This window comes from Poromitra crassiceps (assembly GCF_964638095.1).
Source record: "Poromitra crassiceps genome assembly, chromosome: 27".
Taxonomy (NCBI): domain Eukaryota; kingdom Metazoa; phylum Chordata; class Actinopteri; order Beryciformes; family Melamphaidae; genus Poromitra; species Poromitra crassiceps.
This window is the reverse complement of record NC_139650.1, coordinates 8070257-8089178: the sequence shown is the minus strand read 5'-3', so window position 1 is coordinate 8089178 and position 18922 is coordinate 8070257.

The following is an 18922-nucleotide window of genomic DNA, read 5'->3' as shown; positions in this document are numbered from 1 at the left end:
ATTGTCCTCTCCTCTGCCCCAGCCTCCCCCTGACCCCTCTGAGCAACATCCTAGCCTGAGCAATCGCTTTGCCCTGGATCTTCAGAACCCATGTTCCTCTTTATCCACGAGCACAGCTGCCATCTCTGTCTTCCTCCAACACCTCCTCTACGTCCGTCGGTCCATGTCAGAATAGAAGGAGCAGGCACAGCCTAGCTGCCCTGTGAGCAGACAAAGTGCAGGAGTGAGTCAGGACCTCAGCTGAAACTGCTTCACTCCCAGGGCGGAAACATAATAAGCACTCTCCTTTCTTCAATAACAGAGGACTTTGTGTAGAACAGCACATAAAGCACAGCACTATGTTTAAGATATTTTAGACCTGCTTTAAATTATATCTATATATGTTTTATAAAATTGTTAGAATTAAACAGGTTAATGTATCTTCTTGTTTCTTAAAAAGAAAATGGTGTGTTTTAAATTAATTATATGAAATACATAATTTAAACATTTTGAGATACACAACTAGGGTTATCTCTGACATGCCTCTAGGTGTCACTATTCTAGTCCATATGAGAACGTGTGTTGTATCATATCAGCCCACTTGCTCTTCCATTCAAGGAAATTGGTTTTGGAGATATAAGCAGTAATGCCCACTCTGTATGTATGCTCAATATGTATATGTTGCTGTGTGATCAGCTGTCACAGATGCAGACTAATACATCATTTATATAAGACAGACAAGGATACATCTGTCAAATGCAAATGGTCTTGGCATCTTGCACCAGCCCTACTGCTGGTAATAAGGTTTGGATATTTTAGAAAACCAGTGCTACTGCCTCTTTCACTTGTAGATATATTTCATTTACCACAATATAAATATGAAAGGTTTAAAATTCTATCACAGCATGACATCACCAGGCCTTGGCTCACACTGTGAAGGGAGATGTTTATTCACAGCAGAATGACACAGGTCTTGACTACAAAGACATTATGGGCTCTATTCTCCCACAGGCCATCGGCGCTATTATGGGCCTTAACCGCAAAAAAACGTGCCTTGCGCCTGTTTCGGCAAGATAGCAATAGGCTTTAGGCTGCCAAATGCGCTTTAGGCCGAATGGGCGTGGCGCAGTCCCAAAGTGGGCGTGTCGGCGCTAAATACCAGCCTAGTCATATCTTGGGAGCTGGCCTACATTTAGCGCTTTGCGCTTTTGAAAAGCAGGCCTATTCTTTGCCTTCACTGCTTCTTCTCTGTCACCCTTCTCTCTCTCTCTCTCTGAGTTCCCAGCATGCATTGTGTTTCTTCATTTCGCTACTAAATAGCCACCAAATGAGCCAAAATAGATATAAAAGGTAGTTCTAAATTAATGTGTAATGGTAACACAGCCTGCCATTGTCAACATTTCAATATTGGACCAAATAAAACCTCGAAATGAAAACACCACCCTATGTGAAACATATATGTCCTCCTGGGCATATATATACCCCTTGTCGAGTTAACGTGATTTAGAGAAGTAACAGCGGAACGCGCTTCAGAACTCGCTTCTAATGGCATCTGCTATACTGTGATGTCCGTCCAATAACTTGGCCCTATTTCACATTTAGTTTTACAATAAAAACACATTTATGCAATGACTTGACATAATGTAGGGTATATTTATGTGCATCATCCTTCCTGCAGCAGGCGAGAGAAAATGATATCTTTCTGGACAAACTTTCACCAATCTAATAGGCTATATTTTTCTAGCTGATGCATAGAACATTATTTTCACTTTGATCTTGCTATAGTGTAGCGTATTTACATGCTTGCAGTATTGAAACTGCAGTTAGATTGGTTTGAGAAGCATAATAATATGGAATAATAGCCTATAATGCAGACAGACAGGCTGGATGAAGGGAGGGGTGGGGGGGGGGGCAGAGCGTTTGGCTTTCGTCTGGTTTTGCGGGATCACTGGAATTGGAGCTAAAAAGGCAAGCGTGCGATTCGTTTATTGCACTTATCCAATGAGCATGACGGTGCATAATTTTACGCCTAAAAGGCGTGGTTGTAATGCTTTGGGCTGCATCTAGCGCCAGCACGACGATATCAAGTGCGCCTTTCCACGCCCACTGCTTTGATCTGCACCTGCCGCTCGGCCTAGAAACTGCGCCGATGCAACGATAGGGGCCTATAAGCCTGGTGCATAGCTTCATGACTAATGGATGCTAACAGAACATGCTGCTGTAGCAAGAGAGCAATTTGCACCATCTAGGGGTGAGTCACATGCTTTTGTTTACATTGTTTCTACATTGTTTCTAGTGTGTTGTCATCAGTGTTGGGGGTAACTCATTACAAAAGTAACATATTACATGTAATATATTACTTTTTGCAGTAACTCAGTAATATAACTTATTACTTATAGGATTTCAGTAATATTATACCAGTTACTTTGTCAAGTAATGTTCAAACAAACTGGCATAAGCCAGCAGCGAGCACACTCACCGGTGTTTTCAAAGTTTCGGTGCACGGCACAGGAGGTACTAGTAGGAGAAAGAGAGCCAGCACTTTCTCCTACTTTGTCAAGTAACTCAAGTTACAAATTGAGTTACATTTGATAAAATCAAAGCACATATTTAAAAATGATACAATTATTTCCTAATCAAACTGTGTGTTTTTATGCAAATAACCACTATAGACGACAATAACAAAACGAAAAGAATAACATTTAGAATTTTGGATTGTTTACACTGACTTCAAGGCAGTTGAAATTATTTTTTGGGATGGTTCTGCATGGTGCGGCAATGTCATTCTGCTGCTGCTGTTGTTTTGGTAAAAGTAATGCAAAAGTAGTGTAATAAGTAACAAGTTACTCTACACAGAAAGTAATATTGTAAAGTAACGTATTACTTTCAAATGAAAGTAACTAGTAATATGTAGTATATTACATTTTGAAAGTAACTTGCCCAACACTGGTTGTCATGTATATTATATGAGTGTTTTTGTACAGCTGAATGAGTGAAGCTATTTCTTGTGTTGTGCATCAGCCAGGGAGCAGATTAGGAGGTTCTATAGATAATAAAATGGAGATATAGAAGCCTTATATAACTCAGTTGATTGTACTGAGTCATGCTTTGTGCCATCATGGGAACCAGTAGACAAACCAGTCAGTGGCTGATGAGACAGTTACAGCAAAGAATAACTCTAATTTAGTCACTGACATCCAAATTAAATAATCAATTGCAACAGCCAAGGTAGATAATACAACTTTTATTTATGTACACCATGATATACAAACTGGATCTGTACATAAATACATATTTTTACTTCACCCAAACAATGATCAAAATCAGTGGCATTTTTACCATTTTTAGGGGTTCTTGAGTACCCCTACATTTCATCTGAGCACCACAAGAGTCCTATAGCTTTACTGCCATGTCTGACATATGTCAGCTAGGGTATATGAGCTCCAGGGTCCTAAAATAAAAGAACTGTAAAACTCCTCATAACACTGAGGGATAACTTCAACTTTGCAGTCTTTACCAGAGCTCATCTTGAACAGTTCACACTCGCTCATAACATTATAAAATAACATTTTGAATCTATGGGCTCTATTCTCCCACAGGCCATCGGCGCTATTACGGGCCTTAACCGCAAAAAAACGTGCCTTGCGCCTGTTTCGGCAAGATAGCAATAGGCTTTAGGCTGCCAAATGTGCTTTAGGCCGAATGGGCGTGGCGCAGTCCCAAAGTGGGCGTGTCGGCGCTAAATACCAGCCTAGTCATATCTTGGGAGCTGGCCTACATTTAGCGCTTTGCGCTTTTGAAAAGCAGGCCTATTCTTTGCCTTCACTGCTTCTTCTCTGTCACCCTTCTCTCTCTCTCTCTCTGAGTTCCCAGCATGCATTGTGTTTCTTCATTTCGCTACTAAATAGCCACCAAATGAGCCAAAATAGATATAAAAGGTAGTTCTAAATTAATGTGTAATGGTAACACAGCCTGCCATTGTCAACATTTCAATATTGGACCAAATAAAACCTCGAAATGAAAACACCACCCTATGTGAAACATATATGTCCTCCTGGGCATATATATACCCCTTGTCGAGTTAACGTGATTTAGAGAAGTAACAGCGGAACGCGCTTCGGAACGCGCTTCTAATGGCATCTGCTATACTGTGATGTCCGTCCAATAACTTGGCCCTATTTCACATTTAGTTTTACAATAAAAACACATTTATGCAATGACTTGACATAATGTAGGGTATATTTATGTGCATCATCCTTCCTGCAGCAGGCGAGAGAAAATGATATCTTTCTGGACAAACTTTCACCAATCTAATAGGCTATATTTTTCTAGCTGATGCATAGAACATTATTTTCACTTTGATCTTGCTATAGTGTAGCGTATTTACATGCTTGCAGTATTGAAACTGCAGTTAGATTGGTTTGAGAAGCATAATAATATGGAATAATAGCCTATAATGCAGACAGACAGGCTGGATGAAGGGAGGGGGGGGGGGGGGCAGAGCGTTTGGCTTTCGTCTGGTTTTGCGGGATCACTGGAATTGGAGCTAAAAAGGCAAGCGTGCGATTCGTTTATTGCACTTATCCAATGAGCATGACGGTGCATAATTTTACGCCTAAAAGGCGTGGTTGTAATGCTTTGGGCTGCATCTAGCGCCAGCACGACGATATCAAGTGCGCCTTTCCACGCCCACTGCTTTGATCTGCGCCTGCCGCTCGGCCTAGAAACTGCGCCGATGCAACGATAGGGGCCCATATGCCTAAAGTAGTATTTCATGGGATATTAACATATTTACATTCATCTAATATTGACCTAAACTATTAATTGGGATATGAATAGGATAGGCTACTAAAAATGATGTGATTATGCTGCCAGCATTACTTATGTCAGCATGCATGTTGAGTTGCCCTAAGTGCTAACTAACTAGCCACATTGCTTGTTCAGTGTCAAAAGTGCTGTGACACCCTTTTGGCAGCAAACAAACCCCTACTTTTACTGTTACGGCTTTCAGTTTTTGCTGAATTAAAACTTTTGATTCATATGATTTCAGTTGTGTCTTTTTAAATGAAAAGATCTCACTGAGACCTTTTAATTGATATAACTCATATTTGCCCCAAATCTCACTTACTACTCGAATCCCTCGATATATATATATACACTGACGGAGCACTTTAAACACGTGTACAGTACACCTGCTTATTTATGCAATGATCCATTCACCCAATCATGTGGCAGCAGTGCAATGCAGGATCATGCAGATAGAGGTCAGCAGCGTCACATCAAACATCAAAATGTGCGCTCAGTGAAGTATTTCTGAAATGGCTGATCCATTTTCTAATTCACAATGAAATCTCATGTTCAATAAAGTTTGACTGAGCTCCAGCTAAATTGTCAAATATTGCCACCTTCTCGCCGCCCACGCACTTATATGTACTTAACTAACTTAACCTAACTAACTAACTATCCTGTGTGCACAAAATTGTCAGACTAAACTCTGGCTGACACCCCAAAAACCTACAATCAAATACAGAAAAAATATTGATGTTTGTTTATTAACTGGCCCCTGGCCTCCTGTTACAAAAGTGGCCGCCGGGCAAAGCAAGTTGAGTATCGCTGCACTACAGTCTCTTCTTCTTCTTCTTCTTCTTCTTCTGTGGTTTTCTATGGCAGTTGGCATCCTTTAAGTTGCATTACCACCTCTCTAGAATTGACACTGGTGTGAAAACCAAAAACACCCAGTGAGGGGTGGCTCTGTGAATGGAAATGTCTTGTTGATGAGAGAGCTCAGACTGGTTGGAGCCGACAGAAAGGCTTCAGTAACTCAGATAACCTCTCTTACCGTGTTGATTTGTCCAAACTCATAACTTAGGACATAAGTGCCACATCAGATCAGTACGACATTATCATTAGATGTGTTGGAATATGTGTGGAACCACTGTACCATAGTTCACACTGGTCATGTTCTAGTGTGGAACCACTGTACCGTAGATCACACTGGTCATGTTCTAGTGTGGAACCACTGTACCGTAGATCACACTGGCTTCTGCTGCTTCAGTCTAATGGAAAAAGCAGGCAAACACAAGCAAATTATGACATTAAATGAAAGCACTAGCAGGAAAGAAAAGTATCAATAAATAAATAAAATACTAACAGCTTTGTAGTAATAGTAGTATTTTGTCATTGCTTTTCTATGATTTGAACAGAAATATAAATAGTGGTTTGGCCTGTTAATGTGGACACAGCCTTGATGTTTACCTTCTGGGCCTTTCTGTCTTTCACAACATTGCTGTGCAGAGCATCAGGATCAACATTGCTGTGCAGAGCATCAGGATCAACATTGCTGTACAGAGCATCAGGATCAACATTGCTGTACAGAGCATCAGGATCAACATTGCTGCACAGAGCATCAGGATCAACATTGCTGCACAGAGCATCAGGATCAACATTGCTGTACAGAGCATCAGGATCACTGGTCTGTGGGACCTACAAGGACCAATTTGAAATACGACATTAATCTCATGTCTTCGACTACAGTTACTTGACTTCCATTTTTGTGTGTTCCCCTTTGAATATTATTAGTGCAGTCTAGTAGTTAATAATATAATCACAAGCATGTCTTAAAGGACTTTTACATCGCATACAGTAGCTACATATCATATGAATACTACATGATACTACATGAAATATTACATACACATCATAGGCGGATTATGACATGACAGGCCCCTGGGCCTGGATGCATAAAAGCCATGTGCACACATGTGAACATTTAAGGCCAGAATAATAACTAAGACTCTGGACCGGATTATCCATATATTGCATCGGGCGAGTGCCCGGGGGCACCAGTCAATTTGCCTGGTTGGGGGGGCACCACACATTCAAATTAAATACTTTATAAGCATTGTCATATTTTCTTTACATATTAGGCCTACTCTGCGGCCAAAATTGATCTTTAATACTAAAAGAATATATACAGAATGAGAAAGAATTGTGATTGGTGTGGAGGTGCCCGCCTCCTCCATCACATTCAAATGTGTCCAGTTCAAGCATTTTGTGAGGAGAAAAGCTGGTAAGAAAAGATCGGCTGAAAACTACTTCCCCAAGTGTGCTCACCACAGTCAGGCTTTTCTTCACCCTGCCTGTTAACTGTGGGTGAGAGAGCGTCACAATTTAAAGATCTCTGTCTTTCACCCTGTCAAACTGTAGACTAAGGGTGAGAGATCCACTTCCGCGCAGCAGTGACTCTTAAAAACATACATTGCGTCGCTTTTATTTAGAATTTTTATTTTGAATGCTAAACGTCAACATTTTTATATTTTATAGCATTCGGTACTGGAACTCTTATATTCACCAGTACAGTAACAGAGTGGTACAGCACGGAGGCGGAAGTCCCGGGCAGAAGATTCACGCTGTACAGGAAGCCTCAAAAAAAGTCCGGCTGTCCCAGAGTCTATTTAGGTGCCGAAATAGACTCTGGGCTCCCAGATTGAACTGAGAGCAATGCTCTCTTTTTCAGGAGTGCTCTGCTGGCTACTGAGCAGCTCCACTGGAGTCATTTGTCATTTGGTCCAAGTCTGAAGCAAGTCTCAAGTCACTTTGTTTTGGACCAGTCAGGTCACAGCTTTTGTCAAGTCGAGTCGAGTCCTTAGTTAAGGAAGGTCAAGTCCCAAGTCAAGTCACTTCCCTCCACCCCAAGATACTGCAGTGTTACCTTCCTTTATAACAAAACATATGAGGTATTAGTACCTGTCTAATAGTGCTATTGGTCAACTTATCTAACCTGTTCATGACAATGAAATGAATTTGTATTATAATTATTGATGTTCAGTGAAATAAATGTAAACAAACAAAAGTCAGTAAAAAACAATTTCCAGTGAAATACTGACAAGACTACAATGTAATCAAACAAAAACATAAAACTTACAGTATTTTGCTCTTCTCAATCAAAATACTTCCTCTCAATCACTGTTAAACAGTCAAAACACTGACAGCCAGGCTACAACATCAAACATTGTTAGATTATATTACATTTGTTCATATTTAATATTTAAACTGACAAACACTAACAACCAAGTCATCAACTCTCAAGTCAAGTCAAGTCTCGAGTGTTTAACTTCCAAGTCCAAGTAAGTCTCAAGTCATTTATGTTTTTGTCAAGTCGCAAGTCATCAAAACAGGGTCTCGAGTCGACTCGAGTCCAAGTCACCAAGTCTCAAGTCCCCATCTCTGGTTATGGGCCCCCTGAGCTCTTGGGGGCCTGGGCCCAGTAGGCCTGTTTGGTAATACATCCCTGATACACATGATGATATAGGTACATACATCATAATATACACTACTACACAAACACACTCATGTCTATGGGCAATTTAGAGTCTTCAATCCACCTGACCTGCATGTCTTTGGACTGTGGGACAAAACCAGAGCACCTGGAAGAAATGCACGCAGATACATGCAAACTGTATCATTATGTGCATGTGGACACATTCATACAGTACCTGGGCTGGAGGTGTCCTAATGTGATGAACATCACTGTAGATCAAATTCTCTTCATTGTCAGCAGCCTGTTGTGAATAAGTAGAAGAAGGAGGAGGAACAAAATGTTCACAAGGAACGATACACCGTCTGTGAATAGTGTTTACAGCAGGCATGCAGATTATATTATTAACAACATCCAACAGAGCAGTCACTATATAGAAGTGCTGTTGGGGTCGAGACCACCTGTCCTAAACCCTGACCTAGTCAAGACCAAGACCAAGACCAGGGGTGGGCGGGGGTCACCGAGACCAAGACCAAGACCGAGGGGGGACGAGACTGAGACCATGACCAGGTCAATGCAAGACCATTCTCAAGACTCCAGTGATGGCTTAACCCTTACACCATTGCTCCAATTGTATTGTATAACCTGTATGATGATCAGTCTATGATCTGTATGTGGGAGTATGCTGTTAATTAACAGAAGCATAATGCTTATTTGCATAATGCCATAGACTAATATTATATAGTGGTTATGTTAAAATAAACATTTATTTGAAATGTAAACCGGAAAAGGTTTTTCCCTATCTCGGAATGGGCCTTACACACAAGCATGATCGTGCGCATTTAACCTTTGGGTTAGTGTGGTCTCTCTACTGGTCTTGAAATAAAATCTCGAGTCCAGCTTGTTCGACTACTACAGCACTATAGTGCTGCTATAATCCATGTATAATGATCAGCAACTCACACTCCGTTATATAAAAATAATTACACCAGTAGACTATTTGCATGCATGTCACATTCCTTAAATGTTGTTTGTTCCGTGTGTCCTATGATCAGTCCATAAAGCATTATACTATCAGAAAGAAGATAATTTATGATGAGGCGATGACAACACATGACCATCAAAGCTGATACTGGGAAATGACATGGCTCTATGAGGCCATTTACACCTGGCGTTAACATGCATTTTCTGCCATCAGATTGCAATTAGATTGCAATCTGATTGCAGAAATGGGTGTCCTCTCAATCCGCATAAAGTTGCTGTATCCAGATTGAGAGGACACATTGCATTTACACTTGTGTTCAATGTGTACACAATGCATCCCTGACCAGCTCTGGAGGTGGTTTGGCCGATCAGATTGCAATCCTTCTTCAATGCGTTTTGGGGGTGTTTACTTACACCTGGCATTTCAAGTGATAAAACACAATCTGATTGCAATCTGATCACAGAAAACATATGTTAACGCCATGTGTAAATGGCCTCTATCTTACCACTGTGATGGCTGATGCTTCAGTTTTGGCCTTCTCTGAAACAAACACAAGGAAATATCATGTAATAATTTTTTTAAAGAAAATAATTTAAAATGTAATGACACAAATAATATTCTCTGGTTCTGAATTTGATTCATCAGTGTTTGCCATGGACTTACTATGTATTACTATCCTCCAACCAAACAAGGCAGATGGTAAAACCAAAACCAACAAGACCAGCGGGATGAGGAGAATCTTTAGGTCAATGGATCTAGCAGAAGATAGATGCAGATGAGGTACATTTGATTAAAGACGCACACTTTCCCCACAACCATAAAAGTTATCTGACATATTTGTGTGTTTGGATTCTAATTCAAATGTTAATTTTTTGCACTATTTGTTGACAATTATAAACTAGAACAATAAAAATGTAAATTTTAAGTGTTGCAACAGTCAGAAAATGCATCCATATTTCACCTTTGGTTGTAAGAAAACTAGATGTTTTTAAGAAATCATCTTTATGACATGTCTGCTTTTTTAGACATACAGTGGAGAGGGACAGGATATACACTGGAGAGGGACAGGAAGTACACTGGAGAGGGACAGGATGTACACTGGAGAGGGACAGGATATACAGTGGAGAGGGACAGGATATACAGTTGAGAGGGACAGGATATACAGTGAAGAGGGACAGGATATACAGTGGAGAGGGACAGGATATACAGTGGAGAGGGACAGGATATACAGTGGAGAGGGACAGGATATACACTGGAGAGGGACAGGATATACAGTGGAGAGGGACAGCATATACAGGGGGTGGAGAGCAAATGTGAATCAGATTTGAATCCATGGTGTTGTGAGAACATGGTAGGTGTCTTAGCTCTAAGTAAAGGGGACTGACCTCTGCTGTGAGTCTGGCAGGTTGTCTCCACCTGCAGTGGAGTTTGTGGGCTGACCACTAGATGGCTCAGTACCTGTGAGCACGGCGGGATGTTGGTGGGTGGTTGGAGGAAACGTCTCTATAAAGAGTGAGTAGTGTGACAAGGCTGAATTTTATACTTCATGATTATTTGAACTATTTTAGAGTTTGACTTCATGTTACATTTGTATGTGTCCGATTAATGGCTTCATTTGTATTAGGCATCGTATGGCAGTCATATGTGACAATATGAAAGATGAGGAAGAAGGTTTGATTCTTACTTGTTGTGGTGGAGCTTGTACTTATGGTGGAGCTCATAGTAGTTGTTGAGGGTCGTTCATGAACAGTGACATGAACTGGCATCTGTAGGTCTCCTTTAGCACAGAAATACCAACCACTGCTGTCAACCTTCAGTCCACTCATAGTCACAGTGAAGAGACTTGAGGAACTGAAGATTGTCACTAATCCAAAAAGGTTCATGACGTCTGACTTAGTTTACAGTATTAGATATTTCATATGAAAAGACGTTATTTTGTTTTTGTCATACCTGACAGTTTCGACTGCTTTGCTTCCTGCAGTCTTCTTCAGAGACGTCACGTGAAAGCATATCAACAACGCTCTCACCCAGTGCCAATACCCACGATGGGCCATAAAAAAGGGAAAACAGGAAGTCCAGAAAAACAAAGCAGGTAAAAACAGGAAGATCAAACCCAAAACAGAAAGTGTCGGCATGGTCACCCTTCCCTACATCCGGGGGGTAACGGAACGGATACAGAGGGCCATGAAAAAACACAGCATCAGCACACCTGTGAAGCCGCACACCAAGCTACGCCAGGTTTTGGTGCACCCCAAGGACCGTATCGACCCCGAGAGGAAGTGTGACGTGATCTATGAAATCCCATGCCTCTCATGCAATAAAACTTACATCGGAGAAACAGGTAGAGCATTTGGCACACGAAAGAAGGAACACCAGAAAGAATGTGAAAAGGAAACATCTGGAGCGCACACACGTGCAATCAAACAAAAAGCGGAGCAGGAGAATCTGAAGTCAGCCATCTCGGATGACTGCAAAAGGGAAAACCACATCATGGACTGGGAGAAGGCCAAGGTCATTCGATCGGAAAACAACAAATACCACCGTTGGATCAGGGAGGCACTAGAGATCCGGAAGCGTGCCCACATGACTGTAAACCGGGACGAGGGGGCCTCCATGCTCTCGCATACCTGGGATGCAGTCCTCCATCAAATACCGGCCAGCGGGGGACATGGTCATCCCACCTATGTAGGTGGGATGACCAAACCCACATAAACCATCCATATATACAGTACGTCACAGCAACATCACGTGACGTCTCTGAAGAAGACTGCAGGAAGCAAAGCAGTCGAAACTGTCAGGTATGACAAAAACAAAATAACGTCTTTTCATATGAAATATCTAATACTGATTATTTGAACTATTTTAGAGTTTGACTTATGTTACATTTGTATCTGTCTGATTAATGGCTTCATTTTTATTAGGCATCATATAGGCAGTCATATGTGACAATATGAAAGATGAGGAAGAAGGTTTGATTCTTACTTGTTGTGGTGGAGCTTGTACTTATGGTGGAGCTCATAGTAGTTGTTGAGGGTCGTTCATGAACAGTGACATGAACTGGCATCTGTAGGTCTCCTTTAGCACACCAATACCAACCACTGCTGTCAACCTTCAGTCCACTCATAGTCACAGTGAAGAGACTTGAGGAACTGAAGATTGTCACTTGTGTTCCATCGATTGATCCAGACTGTCTCTCCACACAGTACCCTCCCAGTCTACACCACTTCATTTGTCCAGTGATAGTATAGTGACATCTGATCATTATATCTCCTCTATTAAATCCTGATACGTTCTGCTGGTCCACATTGAGTCTAGACGTACCTTGAGGGAGAACAAGCAACAATCAATAGAACATTGTATGTAATACTCTACACTGGCAAAATGATGATAATGAAATATCAAATATTTGCATAGATTCAAATATCTTCAAACCATTCAATCTTTACGTCATTTGTTGACTTTACGTCAACAAATGACGTAAAGTGTGTTCTCGAGCAGATGGTGACAGGACCGGGTATTTTAATTAGTTCATTATCCCCATAAATGGCCAAAAATGGCCAATTCGTGATAGCACTATGCACAGCAGCCAGCAGGTGACAAACACACGCACACGCACACGCACACACACACACACACACACACACACACACACACACACACACACACACACACACACACACACACACACACACACACACACACACACACACACACACACACACACACACACACACACACACACAGCATCAGTATAATGGGTATCAGCACTAGTCATAATTTGTCTCTGCAGCAAAATTAGACAGCCCCTCTGCCCCCCCCCCACCCCCACACACACACACCCACACACACACACACACACACACACACACACACACACACACACACACACACACACACACACACACACACACACACACACACACAAAGGTGTTATAATCAGAAAGGGTTTCACATGTTCTGAAAGGAATAACTTGATCTTACTGGAGACTGACAGGTGAAAATACTTTCGATCATCTGCCCCATCAATAATTTCCACGGCACACCAGTAAAAAGAAGTGTCCTGTCCCACCAGGTCATTAATGGTCACAGTGAAGATTCTTTGCTTGGTGTCATCAGAGATAGAAAACTTTCCTGAAGTACGTTGGGTTGTTTTTGCCACAGTACTGCAGCTGGCCCAATGATACCCTTTACACAAGTACTTCACACGGTTTATGTACTTTTCTTGATAGAGACAAGGAATAGTGATGTTGCCTCCTGTCTTCACTGACACTTTGCTCACTGTAGTTATGCTGTGAATTCCTGCAACAACAACAACAACAACAACATGAGGTACATAGTTTACAATATAATCCCTTTATTTGGCTTCATGTAGATCTCACAACTCTATCACAATCAGAAACATAGAAACTAGAGACCAGTGATACTCAACTTAGGACCCAGGGGCCAGATGCAGCCTGCGATAGTGTAGAGTACAGAGTGCCCCTGAACCATTCTAATTCACAATGAAAACCAATGTTAAATCTAGTTTGAGTGAGCAGCTGCAGCTAAATTGTCAGATATCGCAGCCTCCTCACCGCCCAGGGACAATATGTACGCTACTTAACTAATTAGCTATCCTGTGTGCACAAAGTAGAGACATTTGGTTAAATTGCTTTTTGGAGAGATTTATTGATTTGTTTGTTTACTCTGAAGAGACTTGAGAACTGAATTAAAGTGAATTCATTTCTAACTTGTTTTTTTGTTATTGGTTGTTGAATAACATCTAGTTTGGTTGATTAGCCCAGTGGTTCCCAACCTTTTTTGTCTCATGTTCCCCTTTAGCTGTTTGCCATGCCAGAAGTACCCCTCACTCATACGTGTTCTTTGTGCCACAAAGAAAACATTGTTTGCAGTGGATCCACGCACGTATACGTAGAAGTAAATCCATGCAAAATATATATTCTGACTGAACTACCGGGGTTTGGTCTTTGGGCTCTTTTTTCCTTTGGTCCCTAAACCTGAATCCATAGTGACATCAACTGGACGTTTATTCATGTTTGCTAGTAGCTAGTTTGCGTGACCTCTTCACAGAGTGTAACAGTTCACACCTGTCAGGGGGGAACTAGTTGCAGCGTGCATAGCAATGGTCTTATGAAATGACTTGGAATATTTTTTCTATCATTTTGGAAATTAATAGTAATCCTCAATCTTTAAAAGTACCTCCTGCAAGCTGCTCAAGTACCCTATAGGGGTACACGCACCCCTGGTTGGGAATCACTGGATTAGCCTATTTGGAATTGCCTGCAAAGGACATTTTTCTTTTGTGAGTTGTTTTCATTGTAGCTCCAATACACTGATTTTTCTTTTAAAAAGAGAGGATAAAGAAATCCAGGTTCAGGCACTCAAGGAGGTTTGACTTCAAACCTTCTTGAGTGCCTGGACCTGGATTTTTTTATCCTCTCCTTTTGATAATTTTTCCTTTCCAAGAGCACCGGTGGTTTGAGGGACTCCAGCAGCGCTCCTGCCACTTCTCTCTGACATTTTTCTTTTGTTTGTGGTTTTTATTGTAGCTCCAATACACTGATATTGAACTTGTCTCTGTTTGCATTGTCACTCTGATTATTGCTTTGATTATTTGGTTCAGATTGATGCTGTCTGGGTTCATGGCAGCGTGTAAAAATCGTATATGTGTCAGACTAAACTCCGGCTGGCACCCCAAAACCTACAATCCACTACATAAAAAATAGATTTATAATGTTTGTTTATTCACTGGCCCCTGGCCGCTGTCATTTTGCAAAAAGGGGCCCCTGGGCAAAGCAAGTTGAGTATCCCTGCTGTAGACTGTAAATTAATTCAAACATAATGAGGAAAGAACAGTTCATCTTATAATATTAGAGGTGGTTGTCACTTTAAATATGTGAATCAAAGTTCATTACTCCAGAATATCATGTCACTACTATACAACATTCATATCATCATCATCATCATCATCATCCTCATCCTCATCATCATCACAGGTAACAGCAAGCTAAACTAAGAGTGTTCTCATGAAGACTTTGCTCACTTACCAATGAGTCCACAGAGGAGAAGCAGAGGGATACAGGTCAAAGCCATGTCTGCTTCAATGTGAGAGTGAACACTACCTCCCTCTCTAGTCACTCTTACTGCAGGGCTAACTGCTGCTCCTCCTCATTCTGAACACACCTCCTGTCCTATAAGCTGCTGTGTATCTATTGAGCATACAGAGTCAAATATACTGCATTCATATCTCTATCTACAATACATTACATACATATATTTGAATGAGTTTAATTTGCTTCTCTTTTCCAGTTAGGCATCAACCAAAGCCTATATTGTTGCTGACACTGATTTTTGTTTGTCCTCATATGTGAGCTATATACTGTATAGAGAGGCAAAGTGAACGTCACTTCCTGCTTCAGCACTCTACCAGAGATTTTCATCCACCATTTATTTTCCCATAGACATTTCGTAAAATGCTTATATAAATAGTTGTATTTGGTCAAACCAAACAGTTCAGATATATTTAGAATCGGGAGAGACCATAGAACATTTCACTTAGACCAAAACTTAAAAAAATAACACTGAAAAAATATTTGCTTTAAATCCGAAGTTATGTGGTCTCTCCTGTTTCTAAATATATCTGAACCGTTTGGTTTGAACAAGTAAAACTATTTTTATAAGCATTTTACGAAATGTCTGGGAAAATAAATAAAATAAAAAATGTTTGGTACAGTGCTGAAGCAGGAAGTGACGTTCCACTTTGGCTCTCTATAGAATCAATAGTTTTGTGCATTGTTTGTTGCAACTTCCACAAAGCGTAAGCAGGTAAGTCTCCTTTAACACATCATTTTCCCACATAGAAATAGTTAAATTGATTTTTTTTGTCACCATCAATTCTTACTAATATTTGATTTAATATCCCACAAAAGACTTTATTGTCTCACACAAGAGTTTCCAATCATGGAAAAGATCAGCCTGTGGATATAGTTGGTTGACTCTAACTGTCATAACTCATAATTGCTTTATTATTCACTGGTTCCATGCAGGGACTCATTTGCTCGACAGGAATGCTACGTATGAATTTCTGCTGCACAACAGGTGGCAGGGAAAAGACATTTGAGACATTTTTATAAGAGAGTGGAGTAAAGTCATGCTTTTATGTAAATATGAAAAAGCTATAAGGTGTGCAGAAAAGCCTATTCTAGAGCAAGGCTCTTCTGATTTTCTCATCCAGGTGCTTAAAATACATTTCTTATCATGTAGGCCTATAGGGGACCCCTGCAGATTTGGGGGCCCTGGGCCACTAGGAGAATCCGCGGCGTAGATGCATATGTCACAGGCCAGTTTTTAAATGCTTTGTCCCTGTAAATTAACTTTAGGGGTTGAGACGAGTGAATGAATGGTTGAATGGTGTGGGAAAATTCTAATTGAACACAGCTGTGGCTGATTACGAGACTGGGGTTTTTGCAGTGGGCTGGCGTTCTTCTCGCCCTTTTAAAAGGCAGCCGTGGAGGTGAGAGCAGGAGAGAGAAGGCAGACGTGGTGGAGAACCAGGGGGATCCTCGATGTCGAAGTGGGGAGGGTGCTGGCCAAGGTGTGGGGAAGCAGACCTGACGGTGAAGGAAACCTGACGCAGGAGCAAACGCAGTCCCGGGCAAGAGCAGCCAAACCAGAAGGTTGACGGGACGTTTGGAAGAGGGCAGAGCTACGAATACGAGTAGTGAAACTCCCGACGGCGCATGGTATCCAGACCCACCACCATTGACAGCAGTCTGACAGCCAGAGGGACTGCACCACACAGCTTTTTCGGAGGGGAAGCATCGTTGGAATGTAGAGGGGTGTAGTCACGACGCACCCCTCTTACAGCTAAGTACCCCTCTTATGTCTCCTGCAAATTGCCATCCTTCCTGTTGTCCTCCTGCCTTTCCTACCCCTTTTTACTGATGTACCCGGCCTGACCAGATGAACATTGTTTTTAGATTTGTACTTTGACACTGTAGCCTACTTTGAGCGCCATTTTATTGTACCTCGCCCCATCTAAACAAAGCCCACATACCACCTAGCCACTTGAACGGCCTGCTATGTCAGCTATAGCTGTCCCTTTTTGACGTGCGGTGTAAAGCGTGCTTTTGATAAGTGAAGAAGTTATAATCACGTGTGCAATTACTGTGGAGCGCGGAGCATTGCCCCCTTCAACTTTCCATAGCATAAAGCTAAATACCCAAGAGGTTCTTAAATCACGTGTGAATTTGCAGTGATATTTTGCAGTGCTGTTCCTTTTTTTTGGCCATTGTTCTGGACAAATTCTGACCACTAGCTGGTTTTGCCATCTCCCTCGGGAGCCTGGGCCTCTGCCCAGTCAAGTGACTTGTCTCATTATTCTCCCGTAGCTTCCTTGGAGGTGTTCGGAAGACGAACGGAGCGGACAGAGGACACTGTGGGACCTACTACACCTGGACTGTGGGCTGGGGTTTCTAACATTTTCCTATTTTGTAATAAAGATTATTGTGTATCCAGCTCCTGGTGTCCTGTCTGATGGTTCTGGTTGGCTCCCCACTTGTATACATGTAGCTCATGGTTGTAACACCTGTTGGCCACTGGTCACACTTGGCGTTGTCGGCAGGATTTTGTACACGTGGGTTGAGCCTCCTTAGCCATCTGACATGCCAGGAGAAGGATCACAGGGTCCAGGCCAGGCAGAAATGATTTTATCATGGACTTTATTGTTTGTCATATTTGTTCCCTGCATAACAAGGCACAGGGATGTGAACTTTTGTTTGTCACGTTTGTGGCCCTGCATAACAAGGTACAGGGATGTGGATTTTGTTTGTCATGTTTGTGGCCCTGCATAACAAGGTACAGGGATGTGGACAGGGTTCTAAGGGACTAGAACCATTAAGTGTGGGGGGATGTCACAGGCCAGTTTTTAAATGCTTTGTCCCTGTAAATTAACTTTAGGGGTTGAGACGAGTGAATGAATGGTTGAATGGTGTGGGAAAATTCTAATTGAACACAGCTGTGGCTGATTAGGAGACTGGGGTTTTTGCAGTGGGCTGGCGTTCTTCTCGCCCTTTTAAAAGGCAGCCGTGGAGGTGAGAGCAGGAGAGAGAAGGCAGACGTGGTGGAGAACCAGGGGGATCCTCGATGTCGAAGTGGGGAGGGTGCTGGCCAAGGTGTGGGGAAGCAGACCTGACGGTGAAGGAAACCTGACGCAGGAGTAAACGCAGTCCCGGGCAAGAGCAGCCAAACCAGAAGGTTGACGGGACGTTTGGAAGAGGGCAGAGCTACGAATACGAGTAGTGAAACTCCCGACGGCGCATGGTATCCAGACCCACCACCATTGACAGCAGTCTGACGGCCAGAGGGACTGCACCACACAGCTTTTTCGGAGGGGAAGCATCGTTGGAATGTAGAGGGGTGTAGTCACGACGCACCCCTCTTACAGCTAAGTACCCCTCTTATGTCTCCTGCAAATTGCCATCCTTCCTGTTGTCCTCCTGCCTTTCCTACCCCTTTTTACTGATGTACCCGGCCTGACCAGATGAACATTGTTTTTAGATTTGTACTTTGACACTGTAGCCTACTTTGAGCGCAATTTTATTGTACCTCGCCCCATCTAAACAAAGCCCACATACCACCTAGCCACTTGAACGGCCTGCTATGTCAGCTATAGCTGTCCCTTTTTGACGTGCGGTGTAAAG